This window comes from Xyrauchen texanus, chromosome 35 (assembly GCF_025860055.1).
Source record: "Xyrauchen texanus isolate HMW12.3.18 chromosome 35, RBS_HiC_50CHRs, whole genome shotgun sequence".
Classification (NCBI taxonomy): Eukaryota; Metazoa; Chordata; class Actinopteri; order Cypriniformes; family Catostomidae; genus Xyrauchen; species Xyrauchen texanus.
Window position 1 is genome coordinate 434,180 of NC_068310.1, and position 23,959 is coordinate 458,138.

Genomic DNA, 23,959 nt, shown 5'->3' on the forward strand with positions numbered 1-23,959 from the left:
TGTCTGAGAGGAAAGGGCCTGTTGTCTCTTTTTTAGAGCTGCAGTACAAGACATATTAAAATGATGGGAGAGCAGCATAAGGATGCGTGCAATGCGCTTGCTTTAAATGGCCTGCTGGTAGCCGTAGCACTCACGGCCATACCACCCTGTTCAGGCCCGAACTTGTCTGATCTCGGATGCCAAACAGGGCTGGGCCTAGTTAGTACTTGGATGGGAGATTTCCTGGAAATACCAGGTTCTGTAAGATTTTGCTTTTCCTAATGTTTGTTTTAACTCATACACTCCCCCCTGGCTCAACTGGGATTTATTTATTTATCCTTGGAAATTGGTTGTTTGATTGATTTTCTTTCATTTAGCTTTCTCTGTGGCAAAGGACAGCCTGCTCATTTATCTTGCCTCCTACAGAAAGCAGTAGAGGGTTTGTTTTTTTTTTTTGCTCTTTCTTGACTGCAACATACAGAGTAGGAAAGTACAAACAAAGTGCAGTGCTTCCAAAATTTGGTGGACACATCCGAAAGAAAGCGTCCTGAGGTCATTTTTTAAGTAGAGAAGAGTTTTCTTTGGCCACTGGATTATTATTATGTGTTAAGCATATAATTGTGCAGCTGAGTATGCCCTCTTTTAGCAAACCACATGAAAGCTATGACACAGAAATGCAGAAAAAGGTATTGTGGACGACTCCTGTGAAATTGAATGAATAGAGAGGAGGCACTTACCTTTTCAAAAAGAGAAATAAATAAAAATAGACAATGTCTGAGAGGAAAGGGCCTGTAGTCTCTTTTTTAGAGCTGCAGTACAAGACATATTTTAATGATGGGAGAGCAACATAAGGATGCGTGCAGTGCGCTTGCTTTAAATGGCCTGCTGGTAGCTGCAGCACTCGCTTATGGCCATACCACCTTGTGCAGGCCCGAACTTGTCTGATCTCGAAAGCCAAACAGGACTGGGCCTGGTTAGTACTTGGATGGGGGACTTTCTGGGAATACCAGGTGCTGTAAGATTTTGCTTTTCCTTGTTTGTTTTAACTCATACACTCCCCACTGGCTCAACCGGGATTTATTTATTTATCCTTGGAAATTGGTTGTTTGATTGATTTTCTTTAAAATTTTCTTTCTTTAGATCAGACGAGTTCGGGCCTGCACAGGGTGGTATGGCCGTAAGCGAGTGCTGCGGCTACCAGCAGGCCATTTAAAGCAAGCGCACTGCACGCATCCTTATGCTGCTCTCCCATCATTAAAATATGTCTTGTACTGCAGCTCTAAAAAAGAGACAACAGGCCCTTTCCTCTCAGACATTGTCTATTTTTATTTATTTCTCTTTTTGAAAAGGTAAGTGCCTCCTCTCTATTCATTCAATTTCACAGGAGTCATCCACAATACCTTTTTCTGCATACCTGTGTCATAGCTTCCATGTGGTTTGCTAAAAGAGGGCATACTCAGCTGCACAATTATATTCTTGTGGCAGAGGGAAAAATATTTCTCCTGTGCCATATTAAAACGCTAGGATACTTTCTCTTTGAAATTTCATGACGTAAAGGGAGGCGTGCGTTAATTAATGGGGGAAGCCAATTTAATGGAGGAGGCTCACGCACCTGGGAGGAAAAAAAAACAAAAAACAAGTGACTCACAAGTGAATGCAGATCTCGTGAGAGGGTTGTCGGAGAGGAGAAAAGAAGTGGAGTGCCATGTGGAGTGGGGCTCGTGTTTCTGTCGGTTGACGCTTCCAGACGTTCTGGTTTTATTTAGTCGGTGAACTGGCGCAACGCACCTTCACGGATTTCATTCAGCCGTCCTTAGAGGAAAGTGCGATTGGGAAAGAGTTCACCTCAGAGTCCACGGCGGTTCCAGACACTCATCCGAGACCTTGGGGGCTGCTACATTCGTTTGGGTCAGTGCAACCAAGCTTTTCCTCCACACAAACATTACCACGCTCTCTCAGAGACGCACATCGTCCGAAATTACACATGCCGGCCGGACACACCCACTTACTATACCAACACACACACACATACTTCCGAGGAGTCTAGTTGACTGATGTTTATTTTGGTTGCTTAAGTATTTTGTCCCTTTTTCTACTAATAACTGCTGATTTACGGTGTTTGTGTGCTTGGGAGAAAATTGTACTGTTGTGGAAAATCTGTTGTGACGTATGTGCACTGATTCAGCATTTTTATGTTTTTTTCCCCCTTTTGCATGTGTGGACAAAAAACAAAAAACAAAAAAACACCAAAAAAGAAGTAGTGGGGTTTAATATTATGGTACGACTATTGATATTTTGTTTTATTTGTTTATTTTCCTCTCCATCTGAACCGATTTTGGAGAGAAAGTTGTTGTTCTTTTCTTAGACAGCACTGGAATTGCTCACTAATTTTTGACACTGGAATAAGTTTTGTGGCCATTAAAAAGTGATGGGAAGCAAACCCCAGACTATGTCAATTTTGTATTGTGATATGTAACAGGTGGTTGATTATGCTATCCTGAGTTTTTGACAGGCATACACCTGTCTGGCACCCGAACAGCGGCTTAAAATATTTATTGTTGTTTTGAACTGTCTTTTGGGGCCACCACCGTTACAGAGTGGCGCCCAAACAGGGACATGAACTATATGACATGAACTATATGACATGAACAGTGAAATTTTGAATTGAACGGGGACTTTGAAAAATAAATGAAGGAAAAAAACTCAGAACCGTGTGATTTTTTTTTTGTGTGAAAAAACTGAATTTGTGTGTATTTAAAAAAAAAAAAAAAGAAAAAACTGCCCACGGTGAATTTGCAGTTTAATTTAATTTGGGGATTCAGAAAATGTGTGTATTGATGTGTCACTAAACCCAGTTGACTGTGAATAATATTTTGAATTGAATTGCTAAAGAAGTGTGAAAGTGTGGAAAAAAAATTAAAAAATTTTTTGTCACAGACGCAATATACCATTTACTGATTTTTATTTAAACACTTTTTACACTTATAACATGACAACCCTGCTCTCTCCATCCACGTTGGTGGACATTGAGGTCCCTGAAGTGGAAACTCCCATATGGTCACCAGCAGCCCCTGTCTCTTTATTCCCTTACACCCCTAATATGACCCAAATTGAGCCCCCTGGATCCAGAGTGCGATTTGCCACCTCTGCCTTGACTGGCAGCACTCCCGTACAAACCCTCACCTGGGAACCACCAAATTCAGACAACATGCAGCTCTGCACAACGCCTGAAACTTCCTCTCCATCTTCTGTGGGACCGCAGGACTTGCAGGACTTGCCCTTTCAACTTCCCACACCTGGCAGAGGATTTCAACAAGTAACTCAGCAAGTACAAGGAGTTTTGGATTCCTTAAAGGAGTCAAGCCAGAGACAAGAGAGGGAAATTATTCAACTTACCCAGGAGGTAAAGACCAAGTTTTTTCAACAAGCGACACATATTTCCAACATGGTAACTAAGATGGAGGATAACCATCAACAGCTACAAAAGTGTATCTCCGATAACAAAGAACAGGTGGAAAGTGAGATGGACCAATGGACCAAAGCTACCAAACGTATGATTGCAGAAGAATTGACAAATGTGAAGGCTACTCTTGTATCTGAGGTGCGTTTCTTGGTTGAACAGCTTCAGGTAGAACTCCAAAAAGACCTGAAAGACATGCGCAAGAATCTGCAAATGAGTCAAGATCAACTTAATAAAGAGTTTCAACAAGGGAAAAAACAAATGGAGGAGCTTTGCACTGACTTTCAAAAATTTCAGTCAGAAGTGAACAAAAAAATCGAAGTGCAGATAACTGACAGAACTGATCAACCAAAAGAGGCATCCCTAACTATACCTGCAGCAACCGATAGTTCTTTTTCCTCACCACCCAGCCCAGAAGCAGCCGCCATCACATCTTCCACTACCACGACAGCTAAAAGTGATCATCTTCGACTAACATTTCCCACATTTGGAAAGCCCTCCGATGACTCAGACCCTTTGAGTTATTTGACTCGATGTCAAGACTTTTTGGCATCGCACCCCTTGTCAGACGTGGATCTTTTGGCTACTTTTCGTACAGTCTTACATGGAACTGCTCGTGACTGGTGCGAAGTTGCCCGCTCTTCCATTGTCTCTTGGACTGAATTTGAGGCAGCTTTCCTCTCTGCTTTTCTTTCAGAGGACTATGAGGACGAGTTAGCTGAGCGAGTCAGGACAAGGACTCAAGAAGAGCGAGACTCTATTAGGGACTTTGCTTTCTCATACCGGGCATTGTGCAAGAGATGGAAAAGCACATTAACGGAGTGTGAAATTGTGAAAATGATTCTAAACAATATTAAACCTCACGTCGCCAGTCAGTTACGCAGTCGAGTTTTTACAGTGGAGGAGTTGGTGAAGTTAGGCCATCAATTAGAAAAGGACTATGAGCAGCAATTCCGGTATGATGGAGGCGTACACCCTAAACAGCAGGCTATGGCACCTCGAGCTACTGTTAATTGCTCTATGGACAAGTCCCAAGTTCAGTGCTGGCGGTGTAAAGGACATCATTCCCCAGGAAATTGTCCCTTTTTTACCTCATCTTTTTCAAGTCAGCCATCTCATCAGCATCAACCTTCTCAGAACAAACGACCCCCTCAAAATCAAAAACCGGGTGGGTTACCCTCCCACAATTCCATCTCCACCACGACTGCATCCCCCATCACTGCCAACCTTGAGACGAAGCAGGTTACTGACAGCAAACAGTTAACAGTACCCCAACAGCTTGTTGTCCCGGTCACCATTGGCACATGGAATGGTAAAGCTATCGTGGACACTGGAGCTAGCTATACTCTTATACATGAGAGTTTGTGGAAGGAACTTACCCCCCAGGAGAGTCTCCATCCATGGACCTTAGGGCCTCTCTACTTAGCAAATGGCGAGACCGAAGTTCCACTGGGGTGGATAAATGTGCAGATTACCCTTCATAACACCAATATTTCGATGCGGGCTGTAGTTCTTACCTCAACATCGCTGACATATGTAGCAGTGTTGGGATTAGACTTCATCTTCCTGAGCGGCCTCCAACTTAATGTCTCGGAAAGGAAATATACTTTCCAATGTTCTCCTGAGGAGGAATATTATTTCCAAATAGGCCACGCAAGTATTCCTGCAAGCAGAGTTCCATGTCAGCGAAGACAAAAGAAATCTACAAGCTCTCAACAAAATCTGTCCTTGTTAAGTTCTGTTCCTCCTCCCCAACCTCTACTGGCCTCTCGAGGTGCAGACCCTAGCCATGCAGAGGATCAAGTCCTAATTGACCGTGCATTAAAAGAAGCAACTTTACCTCACAATGAAGAAGTCCAATTACGTCACATCTTGCAGACACATCAGGTTGTGTGTACTCGCCGACCGGGACGTACGAATGTTCTTCAGCACTGCCTGTACACTCGACATCAGGTACCTGTTAAACAACGCCCTTATCGGCTCACCCCTGCAAAGCAAACTATAGTAAAAGAACAGATTGAAGACATGTTAAAGGCTGGCATCATAGAACCATCTTATTCAGCATGGGCATCCCCAGTTGTTTTGGTTCCAAAAAAAGATGGTAGTCTCAGGTTCTGCGTTGACTATAGAAAAGTCAATGCCCTCACTGAAAGTGATGCATATCCGATTCCCAACATCACGGAGATCCTGGAGTCGCTCGCTGGTGCAGCCATTTTTTCGACTTTAGATCTGAATAGCGGTTATTGGCAGGTACCCATGGAACCTGAGAGTAAGTCAAAGACCGCCTTCATCATGACAGGGGGGTCGTACCATTTCAATGTCATGCCTTTTGGTCTAAAAAATGCACCAGCAACTTTTCAAAGGCTGATGGATAGTCTTGAGAGGATTGCTTGGAACCATTTGTTTCATCTATATCAACGATATCATCGTTTACTCCCCATCTGTGGCCCAACATTTTCTTAACATCCAGACCATCCTGCAGCGTTTACAAACAGCTGGTTTGACGTTAAACCTAAAGAAGTGCAAGTTCTGTCTTCAGGAGATTACCTTCATCGGTCATGTAGTGAACGGACAAGGTGTTACCGCAGATCCCAGCAAGGTGGAAGCAATTCCCACTTATCCAGTTCCCCGTAACCTTAAAGAGGTCCAGCGCTTCCTGGGATTGGCTGGGTGGTACCATCGATTCGTGGCAGACTTCTCGAGGATCGCAGAGCCTCTCAACACCCTAAAAAAGAAAGGACAATCGTTTCTTTGGACATCGCAATGCCAACAAGCTTTTGAGCATTTAAAAACATGCCTTACATTGCCACCTATCCTTGGACATCCCAATCTCCAACTACCTTTTTCAGTGTACACGGATGCAAGCGACATTGGCTTGGGTGCTGTGTTGACTCAGCGGAAAGAAAAAGGTGGTGAGGAAGTGATTGCTTATGCCAGTAGGACTCTAAATAAAGCTGAGATTAACTATTCCACCACAGAAAAGGAATGTCTTGCAGTGGTGTGGGCACTGGACAAATGGCAGCATTACTTAGAACCCCGATTGTTCACGGTGATCACGGACCATACCTCGTTGCAGTGGGTGATGAGTTCCACGAAAACAACCAGCCGACTCATCAGATGGGCTCTCTGACTACAAAGGTTCGACTTTGTGATGGAGTACAGGAAAGGAAAGTTGAATGTAGCACCTGATGCTCTTTCACGAATGTACCACATACCTGGATGTAATGTGTACACCAGTCAAAAAGAGGAGTCTGAGTTTCCGATCTCCCCTGAAAACCTCTGGAATGAACAACATCAGGATCCTGAAATCAGTAAAATATTTCAGGCACTTGCAGAGAACGAACTCCCAGAGAAGGAACAATATGTAGTATTGGAAGACAAATTGTATTGTACCACTCACCTGACCAACAACCAAGTCCACTATCGTGTTGTCATTCCCAGCCGCCTTGTGCCCAAAATTCTCCAATACTATCATTCCAGTCCCTTCAGTGGACATCTGGGAATTTTCAAGACATATAAAAGGGTACAAGACGTTGCCTACTGGCCGGGCATGTGGACGGACATCAAGAAACATGTCAAAAGGTGTGTAAAATGTCAAACTCTTAAAAGTGACAACAAGAAACCAGCAGGAAAACTTCAACCTATTACTACATCACGACCCAATGGCCCTGTCCCAAATGGCGCACTTCATGCGGACTTTCGGTCTCGTGGACTTAAACTGCACGTGCTCGCTGAGTCTACGAGTCCGTAGGCCATCCCATTTAGCATTTTAACGCTCTGAAGTGTGCTCAGCAGCGCCCCCTTCGCGGTCTTCCGCAAAGCCCGCATAGATCCAGGCTTCACGCACTTCAAGTACCCAGGAGTCCTTGCGAAAGGCCAATCAGACAACTGGTGTGAAGAGCGCTTTCGCTCACGGACACAGACAATTGATAACATGGCTGAGAAGAAAATATTTAAGTGTAAGTATCATTATGGTTTTTATGACTGTGTACATTTTACCAGTTGTTACCTACAGTTTATACAAACATTATGGTCATCGACCAGTGGTTGATGTCTCAAACATAGTAATAAGCGCTGAATAATAGGCTGATCGCATAACGATTCATTATATAGAACCGAATGGCAGGGCTTTACTGAGTCATATGTAAGTGAAGTATGGATATTTAAACCTGTAAATTCATGTGAAACTCACGCACATTTGCATTAAGTGTTAAAATTGTAATCTTAGTTCAAATGGAACAGTATTATTATGTACACCTGTATACATCATTTAAATAAGCATGTATCTATTGTCTAATGCCCAGGTGGCATACACAATATCAAAATATAGAACTGTAAAAGGAAGCCGTGTAGTTGCCATGGAGATAAGATTTGGGAAAAGAAAATAAATCTGTTTTTTGCATCTAAATAGTATTGCAGTACTGCATAATATTTGTATGTGAATATGATATTTGTGATATTTATCTATTAAAGGGACTGATGAGATGACTTTTAAGTTTATTCGTCTCCGTATGGAGAGGGATAAGTCTTTCACAGGCATGAGGAATGCATCTGCCCAAGGGTTTGAGTAAGTGTGAAGTGTGTTCGGCACTTTTGGAACTGCAAGGTATTGAACATGGTTTACACATAATTATTTTATATCTGTTAGGGAGATTATTAAGGATATGGGACTGCAAGACAAACTCAATCCACAACAAGCCAAAAAAAAATGGGAAAACCTTAAAAGAAAATATAAGGTATTCTCAATACACACTCTACAAACACAACTAGGTAATTGTTACAGATTTGAGCCAAAATAAACCAGTTTAAGCTGTAATATTTACAGAGAACAATTTTCTATAAACATATTTGTTAATATTACTATTAATACTGCTGTAGGATTTGTGCCTGCCCAAGACAGGGTCTGGAACAGATGAAGGAGAGGTGACAGCAGCATCATGGCCTTTTTCGAGGCCATGCATGAAGCCATTGGCCAAAGACCAAGCATGCTGCCTGTGGCCACCTTTTCTTCTGGTCCCAGTGCACAAATTTCACCATCATATATGGCACGTCCCTCAAGTGCTGTAGTTGCAGACTGCCTGCAGCCTCTCTCTACCCCTTCTGATTCAGAACCAGCAGTGAAGGATGCAGTAAGACCAGGGTCATCAGGGGCTGAAGAAAGTGTAGGTCCAGTAGCAGAAGAGATTCCCGGACCATCTTCCAGGCCAAGTGGAGGAAAGGGTAAAAGCCCCTCCAAAAGAAAGAGGCGAAGCGAGCTTACTTCACTTGAAGTTATAAAGGAAATCGCTGAGAAACAGGACCGCCATCAGATGGAGTCAGACGCAAGAGAGGAAGAGCGGGTTGTGAGGGCAGAGAAGCAGATGGACCAGATGCTGACCATCTTAACCAAATTAGTGGATCATGTAGCAAAAAAGTAAATAAGTTTAGCAACAGTTCTGTTGTTGTTGTTTATTGTTAGGTTATAGTACAATGAGTGTTATATATTTTTTTAAGTTATTGTTCATGTTACTGTTATACTGTTTTGGGTTTGTATATTAAACAAACGTTCTTGAGAATTCTAATTTGCTTTTATTGTCTCCACATTACTTTTTTTTTTTTTTTAAATAAGAAACCTTAGAAATAATAAAGTGAAACAAATGTAACTGACACCAAGTAATGGATAATAAAGTTATACAATTTTATTAAGTGCACAATATTAAATGTTCTTCAACATGTACAATACAAACTGAGGTAGATGTACACAAAATGTTGTATTTTTCAACTATTCAAAGGCAATAATCAAAAGGAAATTCAAGTTCCTTTTGATAATATAAAAATATATAACACAGTAATTACTGATTGTAAAACAAATAATACAATCTTTTTGCAGTCACTGAGTGTCACCAATGAAAATAACGTTGTTCAGTTTTGTAAGTGCAATACAAATAATTAAATACAATAAATGTACAATAACAAAAAAAGAGTTAGTTGTATACAAAATATTTTCGTTCTCAACAGAACTATTCAAAGGATTAAACCCCATATAAAATTTACTACTAAAATGAAATAAACTCTCCATCAAGGACATCAAAGAATAACATCTGTTCTGCTCAATCAAAGAGTGTAATCATGCTCCATCAGTGGAAGTTGGACACCAACAGGAGCAGAAACCCGTGCAGCCAGCCTGTCTCTGAACTGGACTCCAGACCTTTCCACAAAAAATGCTGCATCAGGAGAAGGTGGGGATGGGGCGTCAGGATCCTCTGCATCCTCTGCACCCTCAGGCTCAAGCACATCACCATGCGTTAAACATACATTATGCAGGAATGCACATGCAATCACTACTTCAGTGCAGAAGCCCACTTTCACCTCCAAAGCTGAGAACAATGTTCTCCTCCATCTTGCTTTCATCATTCCAAAAGCTCGCTCAATAATTGTGCGGCCTTGTGAATGGCACCGGTTGAACCTCTCCTGCACTGGTCCTTGTAAGGGCATCTTAAATGGTGTGACAACGCGAATGGGCGCATCAATACTGGAATTGGAAGCACTGCACTTTGTTTGTACTTTCCTACTCTGTATGTTGCAGTCAAGAAAGAGCAAAAAAAAAAAAAAAAAACCCTCTACTGCTGTCTGTAGGAGGCAAGATAAATGAGCAGGCTGTCCTTTGCCACAGAGAAAGCTAAATGAAAAAAAAATCAAACAACCAATTTTCAAGGATAAATAAATAAATCCCAGTTGAGCCATGGGGGAGTGTATGAGTTAAACAAAAAAGGAAAAGAAAAATCTTACAGCACCTGGTATTCCCAGGAAGTCTCCCATCCAAGTACTAACCAGGACCAGCCCCGTTCAGCTTCCGAGATCAGACGAGTTCAGGCCTGCACAGGGTGGTATAGCCGTAAGCGAGTGCTGCGGCTACCAGCAGGCCATTTAAAGCAAGCGCACTGCACGCATCCTTATGCTGCTCTCCCATCATTAAAATATGTCTTGTACTGCAGCTCTAAAAAAGAGACAACAGGCCCTTTCCTCTCAGACATTGTCTATTTTTATTTATTTCTCTTTTTGAAAAGGTAAGTGCCTCCTCTCTATTCATTCAATTTCACAGGAGTCGTCCACAATACCTTTTTCTGCATACCTGTGTCATAGCTTCCATGTGGTTTGCTAAAAGAGGGCATACTCAGCTGCACAATTATATGCTTAACACATAATAATAATCCAGTGGCCAAAGAAAACTCTTCTCTACTTAAAAAATGACCTCAGGACGCTTTCTTTCGGATGTGTCCACCAAATTTTGGAAGCACTGCACTTTGTTTGTACTTTTCTACTCTGTATGTTGCAGTCAAGAAAGAGCAAAAAAACAAACCCTCTACTGCTTTCTGTAGGAGGCAAGATAAATGAGCAGGCTGTCCTTTGCCACAGAGAAAGCTAAATGAAAGAAAATCAATCAAACAACCAATTTCCAAGGATAAATAAATAAATCCCAGTTGAGCCAGGGGGGAGTGTATGAGTTAAAAGAAACAAGGAAAAGCAAAATCTTACAGCACCTGGTATTCCCAGGAAGTCTCCCATCCAAGTACTAACCAGGCCCAGCCTTGTTTAGCTCCCGAGATCAGACGAGTTTGGGCCTGCACAGGGTGGTATGGCCGTAAGCGAGTGCTGTGGCTACCAGCAGGCCATTTAAAGCAAGCGCACTGCACGCATCCTTATGCTGCTCTCCCATCATTAAAATATGTCTTGTACTGCAGCTCTAAAAAAGAGACAACAGGCCCTTTCCTCTCAGACATTGTCTATTTTTATTTATTTCTCTTTTTGAAAAGGTAAGTGCCTCCTCTCTAGTCATTCAATTTCACAGGAGTCGTCCACAATACCTTTTTCTGCATATCTGTGTCATAGCTTCCATGTGGTTTGCTAAAAGAGGGCATACTCAGCTGCACAATTATATGCTTAACACATAATAATAATCCAGTGGCCAAAGAAAACTCTTCTCTACTTAAAAAATGACCTCAGGATGCTTTCTTTCGGACGTGTCCACCAAATTTTGGAAGCACTGCACTTTGTTTGTACTTTCCTACTCTGTATGTTGCAGTCAAGAAAGAGCAAAAACAAACAAACCCTCTACTGCTTTCTGTAGGAGGCAAGATAAATGAGCAGGCTGTCCTTTGCCACAGAGAAAGCTAAATGAAAGAAAATCAATCAAACAACCAATTTCCATGGATAAATAAATAAATCCCAGTTGAGCCAGGGAGGAGTGTATGAGTTAAAATAAACAAGGAAAAGCAAAATCTTACAGCACCTGGTATTCCCAGGAAGTCTCCCTTCCAAGTACTAACCAGGCCCAGCCCTGTTTGGCTTCCGAGATCAGACGAGTTTTTTTTTTTTTTTTATTACAAAGTATCTTCACAAATTCACAAAAATATTACATAATATAAGATAACATTCTTTATATTTCTCTGCCTTAGAACACTTGTTTACTCAGGCAATTCCATTTTAAAACCGTTAACATTCATTGCCATGTATGGAATGTGTAAGAAATAGAAATGTTATTTCTACATCTCAGCTCTGTCCAAGAGAGATGCTGAGTTGCTGCATTCCTTTCTGTATGCATTATCAAACATCTGTTTCATATTAACTTGGAGTTGTAAGGAGCCCCCTCCTTTTCTTTCTCTGTGTATACATTGTGTTGTGTGTAGATTGTAATAGTGTGTATGGCAAAGGTCCGAAGGCTCTCAAGGAATATAGGAGCCTTTGCCATATGGAATTGTTATCTATGAGGTAATGTGTGCTCTGATTGGTTAGAATTGTGAACTCCTTTCACTATTGTAGTATATCTGTGCATGCCACATATTGGAAGAGTTGAGCTGGGTTGCATATTTTTGTTCGCTCCCCAACGTTGGAGGCTTTGTACTGATTCATTCACGACTCAATAAAAGACGGAGAGAAAAGGCACTGCTATCGTTTAGAAGACTTTTATTTCTAACAATTGGGGGCTCGTCATCGGGACTCTCCAAACGGTAAGAATCTAATTTTCAGGGTTGATTCTTACTGTTTGCTGAGAAATAATTTTAAAGTATATGATTATCATATTATGATTGTGCCGTATTGCGTTATTGAAAGACCGTATAGGTCATCAGAGATTGGTGACTCCTCGTGTTTTAATTAATGCGGGAAGGGTGATAAAGGACATGATCAAGTTTATTTATCGTTGGGGGTTGTACGGTCTCCTCGTATTTTTGATAAATGCGGGAAGGTTATCCTCGTGTTTCTAATGAAATGCGGGAAGAACAAAGAAAGAGAAATGGATCCCCTCTTTTTTGTTATGTGGAGTTCCTCGTAAGTTTTTGATAAACTACGGGACGAACGTAAAGAAAACGTGATCAATTTTCTTCGTTGTGTGATTTCCTTACTTTTGTAAGAAGGATTGTTGCGAGATATTTCATAAAAAAACCTCCGTCTTTTTTGGGAGGTTTGTGAGTGAATCAATGCACAGTTTATTTTGATTTTTTGATTTTTTTCACACTCTTTCTCTATTCTTCTTCTTTCTTTGCTTCCTTGACTAAAATGCTTTACAAACAATTGACACTGCAGAATTTTTCTTCTTTGTTTTCTATTTGATTATTTGAATTTTGTTTATTTGGTTTAGAGGTGAACATTTTTGTGTGGTTTCAAAAATGAGAAATAAAATAAATCCACCTTTATTTAATGAATCTCCAAAAGATTTTATGGACAGAAATAATCAAGCCTTTTTTACGGAACCTTATCTATCAAATTTAGCTGGCTGGTCAGAGGACAAAATACAATTAGATGCATTTCCCCGTCAAGGATCTTTTAAAGATACAGACATGACTGCAGCGAAAGACATGATTTATGGAAATTGGGGTGATCCAGAATGGGACTTTGATTATATGAAACAATCCTATAAAACTTGGGAACTAATGAAAAAGTACTGGGATCGTGGACCTGACATAGATAAAGCTGCTGGAATAAATAAAGATCGCAAATTTTCTACCCCGCGAGTTGATCACAGTGTACAGTCTAACAGAGTGCTGAGTGTTCCTCAGTCAGTCTCACAGCCTGAGAAAAAAGAGGACACTTTCTCACACACTTCTCTTCCTCCGAGTTATGAATATCTTCCGGCTCCGTTAGCGTGTGAGCCCGTAAAAAATAAACTGTATCCTGATTTGAAAGCTGCGACTGCATTTCCGTTCCTGGAAACTGCAGAAGGATTTAAGGTTCATCCGTTGCCTTTTGCTGATGTTATAGCTATCACTACGAATAATTTTTTAACGATGTCGATTGATGACCTTGGCAAGCGTTTATGTGAGTTTTCCTCTGCTGGAGCCTTTGCTTCCTCCAAAGGGAAAACTCTGATAATGTTACAGGTTGATGCTGCGGCTCAGAAACGTCCGTTCCTTCACAAATCAAAGCCTGTTAAATGTTACTGTTGCGGCCGCTCCGGACATATAGCAAAGTCTTGCAGACAAAGAACTGAGCAGCAGCCTAACAGAAACCAGATGCGTAAGCGCTCTAATGGCTATGAGAAAAAACACTCCTTAGTTTTCTCTTAATCAGAGACAGATTGTAACACATTCAGAGATATCCAACTGAATGGAACCGCGCCTGACGGTGCGAGAGCAAAGAGTCTGAATTTTCATTACTTTCGTTGCAATATCCAAATAAATCAAATGTTTTGCCATTCCTTGAATTAAATGTTGACCATAAACCATACATATTTTTAATCGATAGCGGCGCTTCAGTGTCCTCGTTATCTTCCGATGTGTACTCAGGCTCCATCACGGGAAAGAAAATTAGTTCTGTAGGGATTAATAATGTTCCTGTGAAATGCGAATTGACGCCCGCCTTACTAATTCCTTCTAAGGATGTACCGACATTGTTTAAAATGCATGCTTTTGCAATCATACCGAATTCTCCATTCTGCCTGTTAGGTAGAGATTTGATGCATAAACTTGGTATGAAATTGAATTTTGATTCTAACTCTTTGACACTTCTGTTTCCTTCAGTTTTTTCCATTACAACCGACACAGGAAGTGCTCTTGTTCAAGATTCGTCTGCAACTGTGCTGCTACCAGAAATTTCGAGTCAACCCTCAATTGTGGGCGGAACACAAGGATGACGTAGGGTTAATAGATATCCAGCCCTACAGGGCGAATTTGATAAATACTAAGCCTGTGTTTCAGAAACAATACCCGCTTCGAAGGACAAAGAGGAGGGGCTTAAACCTCTCATTGCTCAATTTTTGGAACAAGGCATTCTGGTTCGAACTCATTCACCTTATAATACACCAATCAATCCAATTAAAAAGCTAATGGTACTTGGCGTTTAGCATAAGACCTGAGAAAAATTAATGATTTGATCAAACCACTTGCTCCTATTGTACCAGAAGTTCAGGCTATAATTAATTCTATTCCTTCAGAACATACATTTTATTCTGTTATTGATTTAAGCTCCGCATTTTTCAGTAATCCTGTTCATCGTGATACTCAGCCACTATTTGCATTTTGTTTTCAGAATTGTCAGTACAGTTGGACACGTCTCCCTCAAGGGTTCAGAGATTCTCCGGCTGTTTTCTCCGCTGTAGTGCACGATACACTGAAAGATGTCAAGCTTCCTCCAGACACCTGTCTGCTCCAATATGCTGACGACATTCTTGTCACTGGTGCCTCTGAGGACATGTGTGCTGCTGCCTCAAAGATTGTTTGCAATGTTCTTGCAGAGGCTGGTTTCAAGGCATCTAGAGACAAACTTCAATGGGTGCTGAGAAAAGTCAATTACCTTGGACATTAACTGTCACAAGGCCAAGTTCGTCTGTCTGCGGACAGGATCAAAGCCATCGCTACATTTAAGCATCCATCCACACGGAAGCAAATGCAAAGCTTCCTGGGTCTGGTCAATTACTGCCACCTGTGGGTGCCTAATTGCTCCATGTATGACAAAATCCTGCGAGAAGCTACTCTGGGTGACAAAGACGATATTACATGGACAATTGAGATGAATCAAGCCTTCAAACATTTGCAATCATCACTCTTAAGGCCGCCTGCCCTTGGCCTACCCTGTTACACACAAGACTTCCATCTATACGTGTACAAAAGTGGTGGCACAGCCGCAGCAATCCTGGCCCAAGAGCATGGGGGCACTTTCCGTCCAATAGCTTATTTATTCTAAGACCCTTGATTCAGTGGCTAAGGGACTTCCGGCTTGTTTGCGTGCAGTGGCTGCCACAGCAATCATGATACAGGATGCTGAAAAGGTTGTTTTGTCACATCCTCTCATTGTACATGTTTCTCATCAGGTAGGAGCCATTATGCATAATATTTCGACTCAACACATGACTGCCCAACGCCATTCTGGCTATGAGGCTATATTGTTAGCTACTGCTAATGTAACGTTGAAAGTAACTTCTGTTATTCATGGCCCTACTGTACATTTGCATAGGTTGCTGACACAAGGTGAATTTGAGAGCGACGACCACGACTGCCTGAACAGGATCCAAATTTCGACTGCTTGCAGGCCAGACATTTCCACGTCTGTCCTGGAGGAGGGAATCCATTGGTATATTGATGGATCCTGCTTTAAGCCAAACGACAGTGCATATTTGTGTGGTTATGCTATTGTTGAATTGCCTAATAAAGTAATTGAAGCATATTCACTGCCACATAAATCAGCACAAGTCACAGAACTGATTGCTTTAACAAGAGCTTGTCAATTGGAAAAAGGTCATTGTATCAACATATATACTGACTCCAAATATGCGTATGGCGTAGTCCATGATTTTGCTAAATTGTGGGAGGAAAGAAATTTCAAAACCTCCGAAGGAAAACCAATTTCGCATCACAACATTGTGGCCGAGCTGATTAGTGCAGCACAGCAACCATCGAAGCTTGCTGTAATTAAAGTAGCTGGGCATAAGACAGGTGAATCTGACGAGGCCAAAGGAAACAGATTTGCGGAAGAAGTAGCGAAATGGGCAGCAAAAGAAGCAATACGTAGTCCGCATGTAAATGAACATAACAGTGAAGTGCCGATGATGAATTCATCATTGATTAATGATTTGGATGTTAAAATCTTACAAGCGAATCCTACTCAAGATGATTTGACTCATTGGGCAGCCAATGAAGTAAAACCAGATCAAGTTGGTATTTTAAGAGATAAACAAGGTAGAATCGCGCTACCAGCATCTACTGTTGTAATGCTGTGTAGGCATTATCATGGTGTATCTCATGTGTCAAAAGAAAAAGTGATACAAAATTTGAATCAATCATACTGCATTGCAAACGTTCGAAGAAATACTTTGTTGATATTGGATGCTTGTCTGGTGTGTGCGTAAACAAACACGCACAAGGCAATCAGCCATGATGCTTTACCGCATCCTGAACTTCCTTTCCAATATTTACAGATCGATTTTACACACATGCCTCCATGTGGAAATCACAAGTATTTGCTCGCGATTACTGATCGATTTACTAAGTGGCCTGAGGCTTTTCCGTGTGGAAAAGAAGACGCAAAGACGGTAGTGAAGGTTCTTGCCAAAGAAATTATACCGCGTTTTGGTATTCCAACTGTTATAGCAAGCGACAATGGAACTCCATTTGCTTCTAAAGTAACACAATTATTAGCTAAAGAACTTAGTATTAATTGGCATTTTCATATCCCGTATCATCCTCAGTCTTCATCAAACGTGGAACGTTTGAACAAAACGATAAAAGAACGTCTTAATAAAGCGTGTTTATATATGGGCAGAAATTGGGTTGATTTATTGCCTGCCGTACTGACTGAAATGAGAATGTCTCCGTCAGCCACTACAAAAATGTCTCCCTTTGAAATTCTCATGGGTAGACCTTTCCCGACCCCTTGGGTCAGCAGTCGCGCTGGCAATCTTTCCACAGGTGACATGGAGGTGATCATCGTGGATTATGTGTATTCCCTAGTTAGAACGTTAAATGGCATAAATGGTGATGCTTTTCTCTCTCTCCCTCTGCCTGCAGAAAGTCCTACTCATCCATTTGTTCCGAATCAGCAGGTTCTGTTGAAGTATCTGAAACCAACGAAGTTAGGTGAGCCAAAGTGGGCCCAACTATTGTACTGCCGGTGACCGGAACAGGGGTGCTGACTGATCTTCAACCACAGTGGATCCACGCAAGCCGCGTGAAGCTTGCTCCAGAGGAGGGCCTTACTAATTCAAGGTGAACGATGAAAGCACTGGAGGAGCTGAACACGCAGCGCCAGTGCCCAACCGGAATCTCTGAATTAGGAGGACCTGAGGAGGGACCTGGAACAGTCAACATGAAAACATTCCTACTGACACTCTGCATATGGCAGGTGTTCATGCTTGCATATGCCTGTTCAGTATCAACACAATAGCAAGGAGTCACAAGTATAATTCTAATTCCTAGAAATAATGTATGATGGTTTATGTTTTATGGTAATGTTAAAGGAAGATGTTTTTGTTATGAAGGTATGGGTAAATACCCGGAAACGAAGGTACATAGAATGTGATGCCTCAAGTGACCCTGAAGCATATTTAGACAGTGTTGGACAGCCAAGAGGTATTAAATGTTTGGATTAATTCTTGGCTAAAGATGGAGGAGGAATATGTAAAATATTTGGTGACAAATGCTATACATATATCCTGGGTCACAATGATGATGATGGTGAATTCATGAAGGTATGAAAGGAATTAGCTGATAACATCAGGGAATATGGGGACATTTTTCAATGTGTGTGGGTGGTTTGCACCCTGGATGTCTTCCATTATATCGATTGCTATATGCATTCTACTTATGTTATTATTTGGCCCATGTGTGCTACAATTACTAATGCAAAAGAGTGACTGTTATGTTTGTACATATATACCAGAAAATGATGAAGATGGTCATATCATAGCTGATGGTATAAATAATATGACAAAAATTGTTGATGAATTACAGAGAAGACAAATGAATGATAGATTGTGGGCTTGGAGATTGGATTACAAGTTGGAAACAATTACTTGTATCTTCTTTAATACCAATTGGAGTTATACTGTTAATTCTTTCATTTATTGTTTGCTGTATTATTCCATTCATTAGGATGTTGATTTATCTTTCTATGAATACTTTTGTATTCTCTCAAATACCCTTAGCAAGCAGAACTATCAAGTACTAATGACTTTGAAAGAAATGTTTGATTGAAATATGTTTCATATAATATTCTGTAATAATGGACATGCTGAGAATAATGTAATGTGATAATTATGTTATAGTATAACTGTCATTATCAAAGGGGGCACTGTAAGAAATAGAAATGTTATTTCTACATCTCAGCTCTGTCCAAGAGAGATGCTGAGTTGCTGCATTCCTTTCTGTATGCATTATCAAACATCTGTTTCATATTAACTTGGAGTTGTAAGGAGCCCACTCCTTTTCTTTCTCTGTGTATACATTGTGTTGTGTGTAGATTGTAATAGTGTGTATGGCAAAGGTCCGAAGGCTCTCAAGGAATATAGGAGCCTTTGCCATATGGAATTGTTATCTATGAGGTAATGTGTGCTCTGATTGGTTAGAATTGTGAACTCCTTTCACTATTGTAGTATATCTGTGCATGCCACATATTGGAAGAGTTGAGCTGGGCTGCATATTTTTGTTCGCTCCCCAACGTTGGAGGCTTTGTACTGATTCATTCACGACTCAATAAAAGACGGAGAGAAAAGGCACTGCTATCGTTTAGAAGACTTTTATTTCTAACAGAATGTTTCTTTCAATTAGTCTTTGAAAAAGTTCAATTTTCCCTTCCATACAAAAGTATTCATATAGAACTTTAAGATTCTCCATTAATTTCCTTTTATAAAAGTTCCAAAGTCCAATTATTTTTCCTTTGTCTCTTGCGACATTTCTCCTACACCAGATTGTATATCTGGCAATTGCTAAAAACAAATTAATTACATTTTTCTTTTCACAAATCCCATTAGAACCAAATAACCAAATTTTATTCCAATCTTCTTCAGACTGAATTACTTCTGTTTCATCTTTCATTAGGTCCCTCATTATGCATTTCATTTTTCCGAAGAAATATTGCAGTTGTGAACACAGTAAAAACAGATGTAAAATACCTTCATCTTTTTCCTTACATACTTTACAGATTGCATTTCCCACCATCCCAATTTTACACAGCCTCATTTCTGTAAAAATTATATTATGTCTTATGTAAAAATCCAAGTTCTCAATCCTTGGATCCATATATTTCCATCTTAAGCTCCTCCATACCCTTTCTTCTTCTATATTTGGAAATATTCTTACCCATAATTTATTGGATATCTGTTTGACAAAAACCTTGTCTCTAAAATATGTATAAAATACTTTTAAAGGACATGATTGAATTGATATTTTATTTTCGTTTCCTTTTAAATATACCTCTATTCCTTCATTACCTTTTTCATTTTTCTCTATTATTCCAATCCACAATTTTGGTATTGCTTGTTTAACTTTTCCATATTGCTGTTTTAAAATGGTTACATTAGATACACCCCTTACTTCCTCTACTGCATCTACTATCACTTGAAAAGGAAGGAATCCTTCCTTCACCTCATACAATACATCCCTAACTTGTTTAATCCCTCCTTCCATCCACTGTTTAAAACATAACTCTTTGTTCTGAAATAGTATTTTCTCATTTAAAAACAAAGGCTGTTTTAAAAATCCCTCTCTCCCCTCAGGCTCCACACTTACTCTTGGCAAAAATTCTCTCCATGCCATCAGCACTTCTTTGTAAAATTCAGGAATACTACGAAACATTTCTGTTTTTAGTTTCATCCACAAACTACTATCTCCTATTTCCATATTAGCACACTTATTTAGCATGTATTTCATAATTATTTTCCATTCCATAACATTTTCTTTATTTAAATATTTCCTTACTGTTTTTATTCTCACACATTTCTTCCTTAAAACAGGGTCCAATAGGCCTAAACCTCCTTCCTTAATTGGTCCAATTATTGTATTGTATGCTATTCTTGCTGGCTTTCCGTCCCATAAAAAGTCTAACACACTTTTTTTAACTCTTTTAGTAACCCACAAGGGCATTCGAATTACTCCTAAGATGTACCACATTTTTGAGAGCAAGAGAGTATTTACAATTAAAACTTTCCCTCTTAGATTAAGTTTCCATTGTTTCCAAAATATTAATCTTCTCTCCATTCCTCTTACTACTTCCTCCCATTTTTCATTATTTATTTTTTCCTCATCTTTCCCCAGTGTTACCCCTAAAATCCTCATCTTTTCCACTTCCTTAAAAGGAAGATATGTTGGGATGTTTTGCATTTTTCGTATTTTCATGAACACAGTTCTCTCCATATTAACTTTAGCTCCTGACCCTTTACAGTAGTTTTCTATTACTTCCATTGCTTTTGCCACACTATCCGCATCTCTTAATATTAATGTAGTATCATCTGCATATTGGTGTATTTTTCCCAGCTCTATACTCTCCTCTATTTTGATCCCTTTTATGTTCTTCTCATTTTTTATTGCCAAACCTAATGCTTCTGCAAAAAGGCTGTAAAGTTGTGCTGATAATGGACATCCTTGGCGTATGGATCTTGTTATGTTAAAGGTGTTCGTTACGAATTCATTACATTTAATACTGCTAATGGCCCCATTATATAGACATTTAAACCATCTTGTGAATTTTTTGCCAAACCCATATTTCTTTAATACATCAAATAAAAACACATGTTCCACTCTGTCAAATGCCTTTTCTAGATCCAAACTAACCACAAATACCTCTTTCTTTTCTACTATCAAATAATTAACTACATCTCTTATACTGTTTACCGTGTCCGTTATATCCCTGTTTTTCACTTCGTATGTTTGATTTGTTTCAATTATGCTTGGCAATATTCTGTTTAATCTGTTAGCCAAAATCTTTGCTAATATTTTAAAATCAGTATTTAACATTGTAATTGGTCTAAAATTCATCAAATCTGCTGCATTACCTCTTTTTTTATATATTAATTTAACCAACCCAGCTCTCATTACTTGACTTGCTTCTCCATTTTCAAATATTTCTTTGTACACCTCTTTTAAAATTGGGATTAATATTTCTTTAAAAACTTTAGAAAATTCACTTATTAATCCATCTCCTCCTGGACTTTTCCCATTATTCAATTGAGCAATTGCTATTTCTATTTCTTCCTCTTCAATGTCCTCTTCACACAACTTTTTTCCCTCATCTGACAGTTTTACATTAATTTGTTTCAGCAAATATTCTTTTTCTTTGTTGTTTATTTCTCCTGCTTTAAAAAGATCTTCATAGAAGTTCCTGATTTCTTCTAAAATTCTATTTGTATCATTAACTTTTTGTCCATCTTTTCCTATCACTTTTCATGTTTGCCTTTTGTCTACTCTTTTCTAAGTTAAAGAAAAACTTTGTGCACCTTTCCCCATCTTCCACATATTTGGCTCTACTTCTAATAATTGCTCCTTTACATTTCTGTTCTTCTATTTCATTTAATTTCTCTTCCAATGTCAAAATCTTTTGGATATCCACTTTTTCTTTAATCAGTTCTATTTTTAATTCCTCCCTAACTTCTTTTTCTTTAAGCTTCTTTACTGCTTGTACTAGTTTACTATATTCTATTGAATACTGCTTCATATCATATTTTAAATTATCCCACCATATTCTTTTATCCTCTTTGTACATTTCATTTCCTAATCCACTTGTTATTATCCTTTCTACTCCCTTACGATATGATTCATCTTTTGTAATATCTGTGTTTAAGATCCACACTCCTGGTCCCCTTTTAACTTCATTAAAATCTATATGTACAATTAAACTTTTATGATCACTGAGAGATGTCTCTTTATAATATATATTCTTTATGTATTTCTCGAGTTCTCTGTTACATAATGTGTAGTCAATTCTACTTTGACACATGGAAACCCCTACAATTTGCTTTCTTGAAAACTCTCTTACTCCTTCATTTCTTTCTCTCCATATATCTATAAGATCACTTACTTGCATTATGTTCTGTAACACTTGTCTTCCTCCATCAACCCTAAACACCATCCCAGCTGCAATATCAATTTTACCAAAAACTGTATTAAAGTCTCCCATTAATATTACTCTTCCCCACTGTTGTATAAGCTCTCCCATTTTGTTAAAAAAATCCTTTTTGTCTTTGACTTCATTTGGTGCATGTATATTGCATAAATAAATTGATTCTTTTCCATTTACAAATTTCACAGCAATGCATTTTCCTTCTTTGTCCTTATAAACAACATTCACATTTCCACTTATTGACTTCTTAACCATAATTGCTACCCCTCTTCCTGTTTTCCCATCACCATTATTATAAAATATTTCTCCTTTCCACCTAGCCTTAAAATCATCCGTTATTTCATCTTTCCAATTCGTTTCTTGTATTAAAATAACATTTGCCTTTTTGCACAATTCTTTTAACTTCTCAAATTTCCCCACATTCGATAAACCTCTTACATTAATTGAAGCAATACTTAAAGTCATGACATATACAAGATTCTACATCAGTCCCATCACTCTTTCTCTTCTTCCGAATCCATTAATACCTCATATCTGTTTTTACTGATTCCCTTTCTTTCAATTTTTTCTCTTAGTCTCCTTTTTGCTGAATCAAGATTTGGGGTTACCTTTAACGATCTTCTTCTCCGTATCCCTCCTGTTTCAGTATCTCTCTTAAATTGCCCAGTTTCATTTTGTCTGGTGTCTTCTTTCTCATCTCTATTAGTCTGCTGTATATGTTCATCTTTCCCCAATTCATCAATTACACATTGTGAAATCTCTAATGGGGTCCGTGTACAGCTGTCCATTTGTTCCTCCTCTCCTTCTACTTCTCTTTCAATCTCTTTTTCCTCTTTCAGTTCTTCAGAGGGGTTGTTGTCCAGTTCCTGTCCCTCCATTCTCACAATTTGGTTTCTCTCTTCCACTTTAGGACCCTCCGTTTCCATATGCACTTGACTTTCTCTGTCCATTATCTCAGTTTCTGATTCTGAATTCTCCTCTTCTTCATTATACTCATCGCCCATCCAGCATTCACACTTCACCAACGCTTTCCAACAGTCCGGGCATCTGACTGCATTACACTGTCTAGCATAATGCCCTTGCTCATCGAATTCATGACATCTGAACTCTGGGCAGTCTTTCAAAACATGCCCTGGATCCATACACAAACGGCATATTTTCATCTGCCGATCGTGTATTATCCGGAAGTACTGTATTCCCTCAGCGGTCTCAAATTTGGAACTGTAGGGCAAAGATGCCACTTCCTTTGGGAATCTGACTTTCAGATATCTTGTGCCATCTGCTACGTCAGTTCCTGGGTAGAAGCGCCTTTTAATGTCAGATGTGGGATTCACTCCCCACATTGCCAATTTAGATAAAATCTCATTATCACTCATATACATTTACATTTATGCATTTGGCAGACGCTTTTATCCAAAGCGACTTACAGTGCACTTATTACAGGGACAATCCCCCCAGAGCAACCTGGAGTTAAGTGCCTTGCTCAAGGGCCCAACAGTG

The 23,959-nt window shown here is 39.6% G+C and overlaps 3 pseudogenes; 1 reads left to right on the forward strand and 2 right to left on the reverse strand.

Annotated features, from left to right (window-relative positions):
• Positions 1 to 882: 882 nt before the first annotated feature.
• Positions 883 to 1,001, forward strand: LOC127629344 (uncharacterized; annotated as a pseudogene).
• A 9,199-nt stretch (positions 1,002 to 10,200) lies between these two features.
• On the reverse strand, positions 10,201 to 10,319 carry LOC127629332 (uncharacterized; annotated as a pseudogene).
• A 628-nt stretch (positions 10,320 to 10,947) lies between these two features.
• LOC127629401 (uncharacterized) lies at positions 10,948 to 11,066 on the reverse strand (annotated as a pseudogene).
• Between the last annotated feature and the right edge of the window lie 12,893 nt (positions 11,067 to 23,959).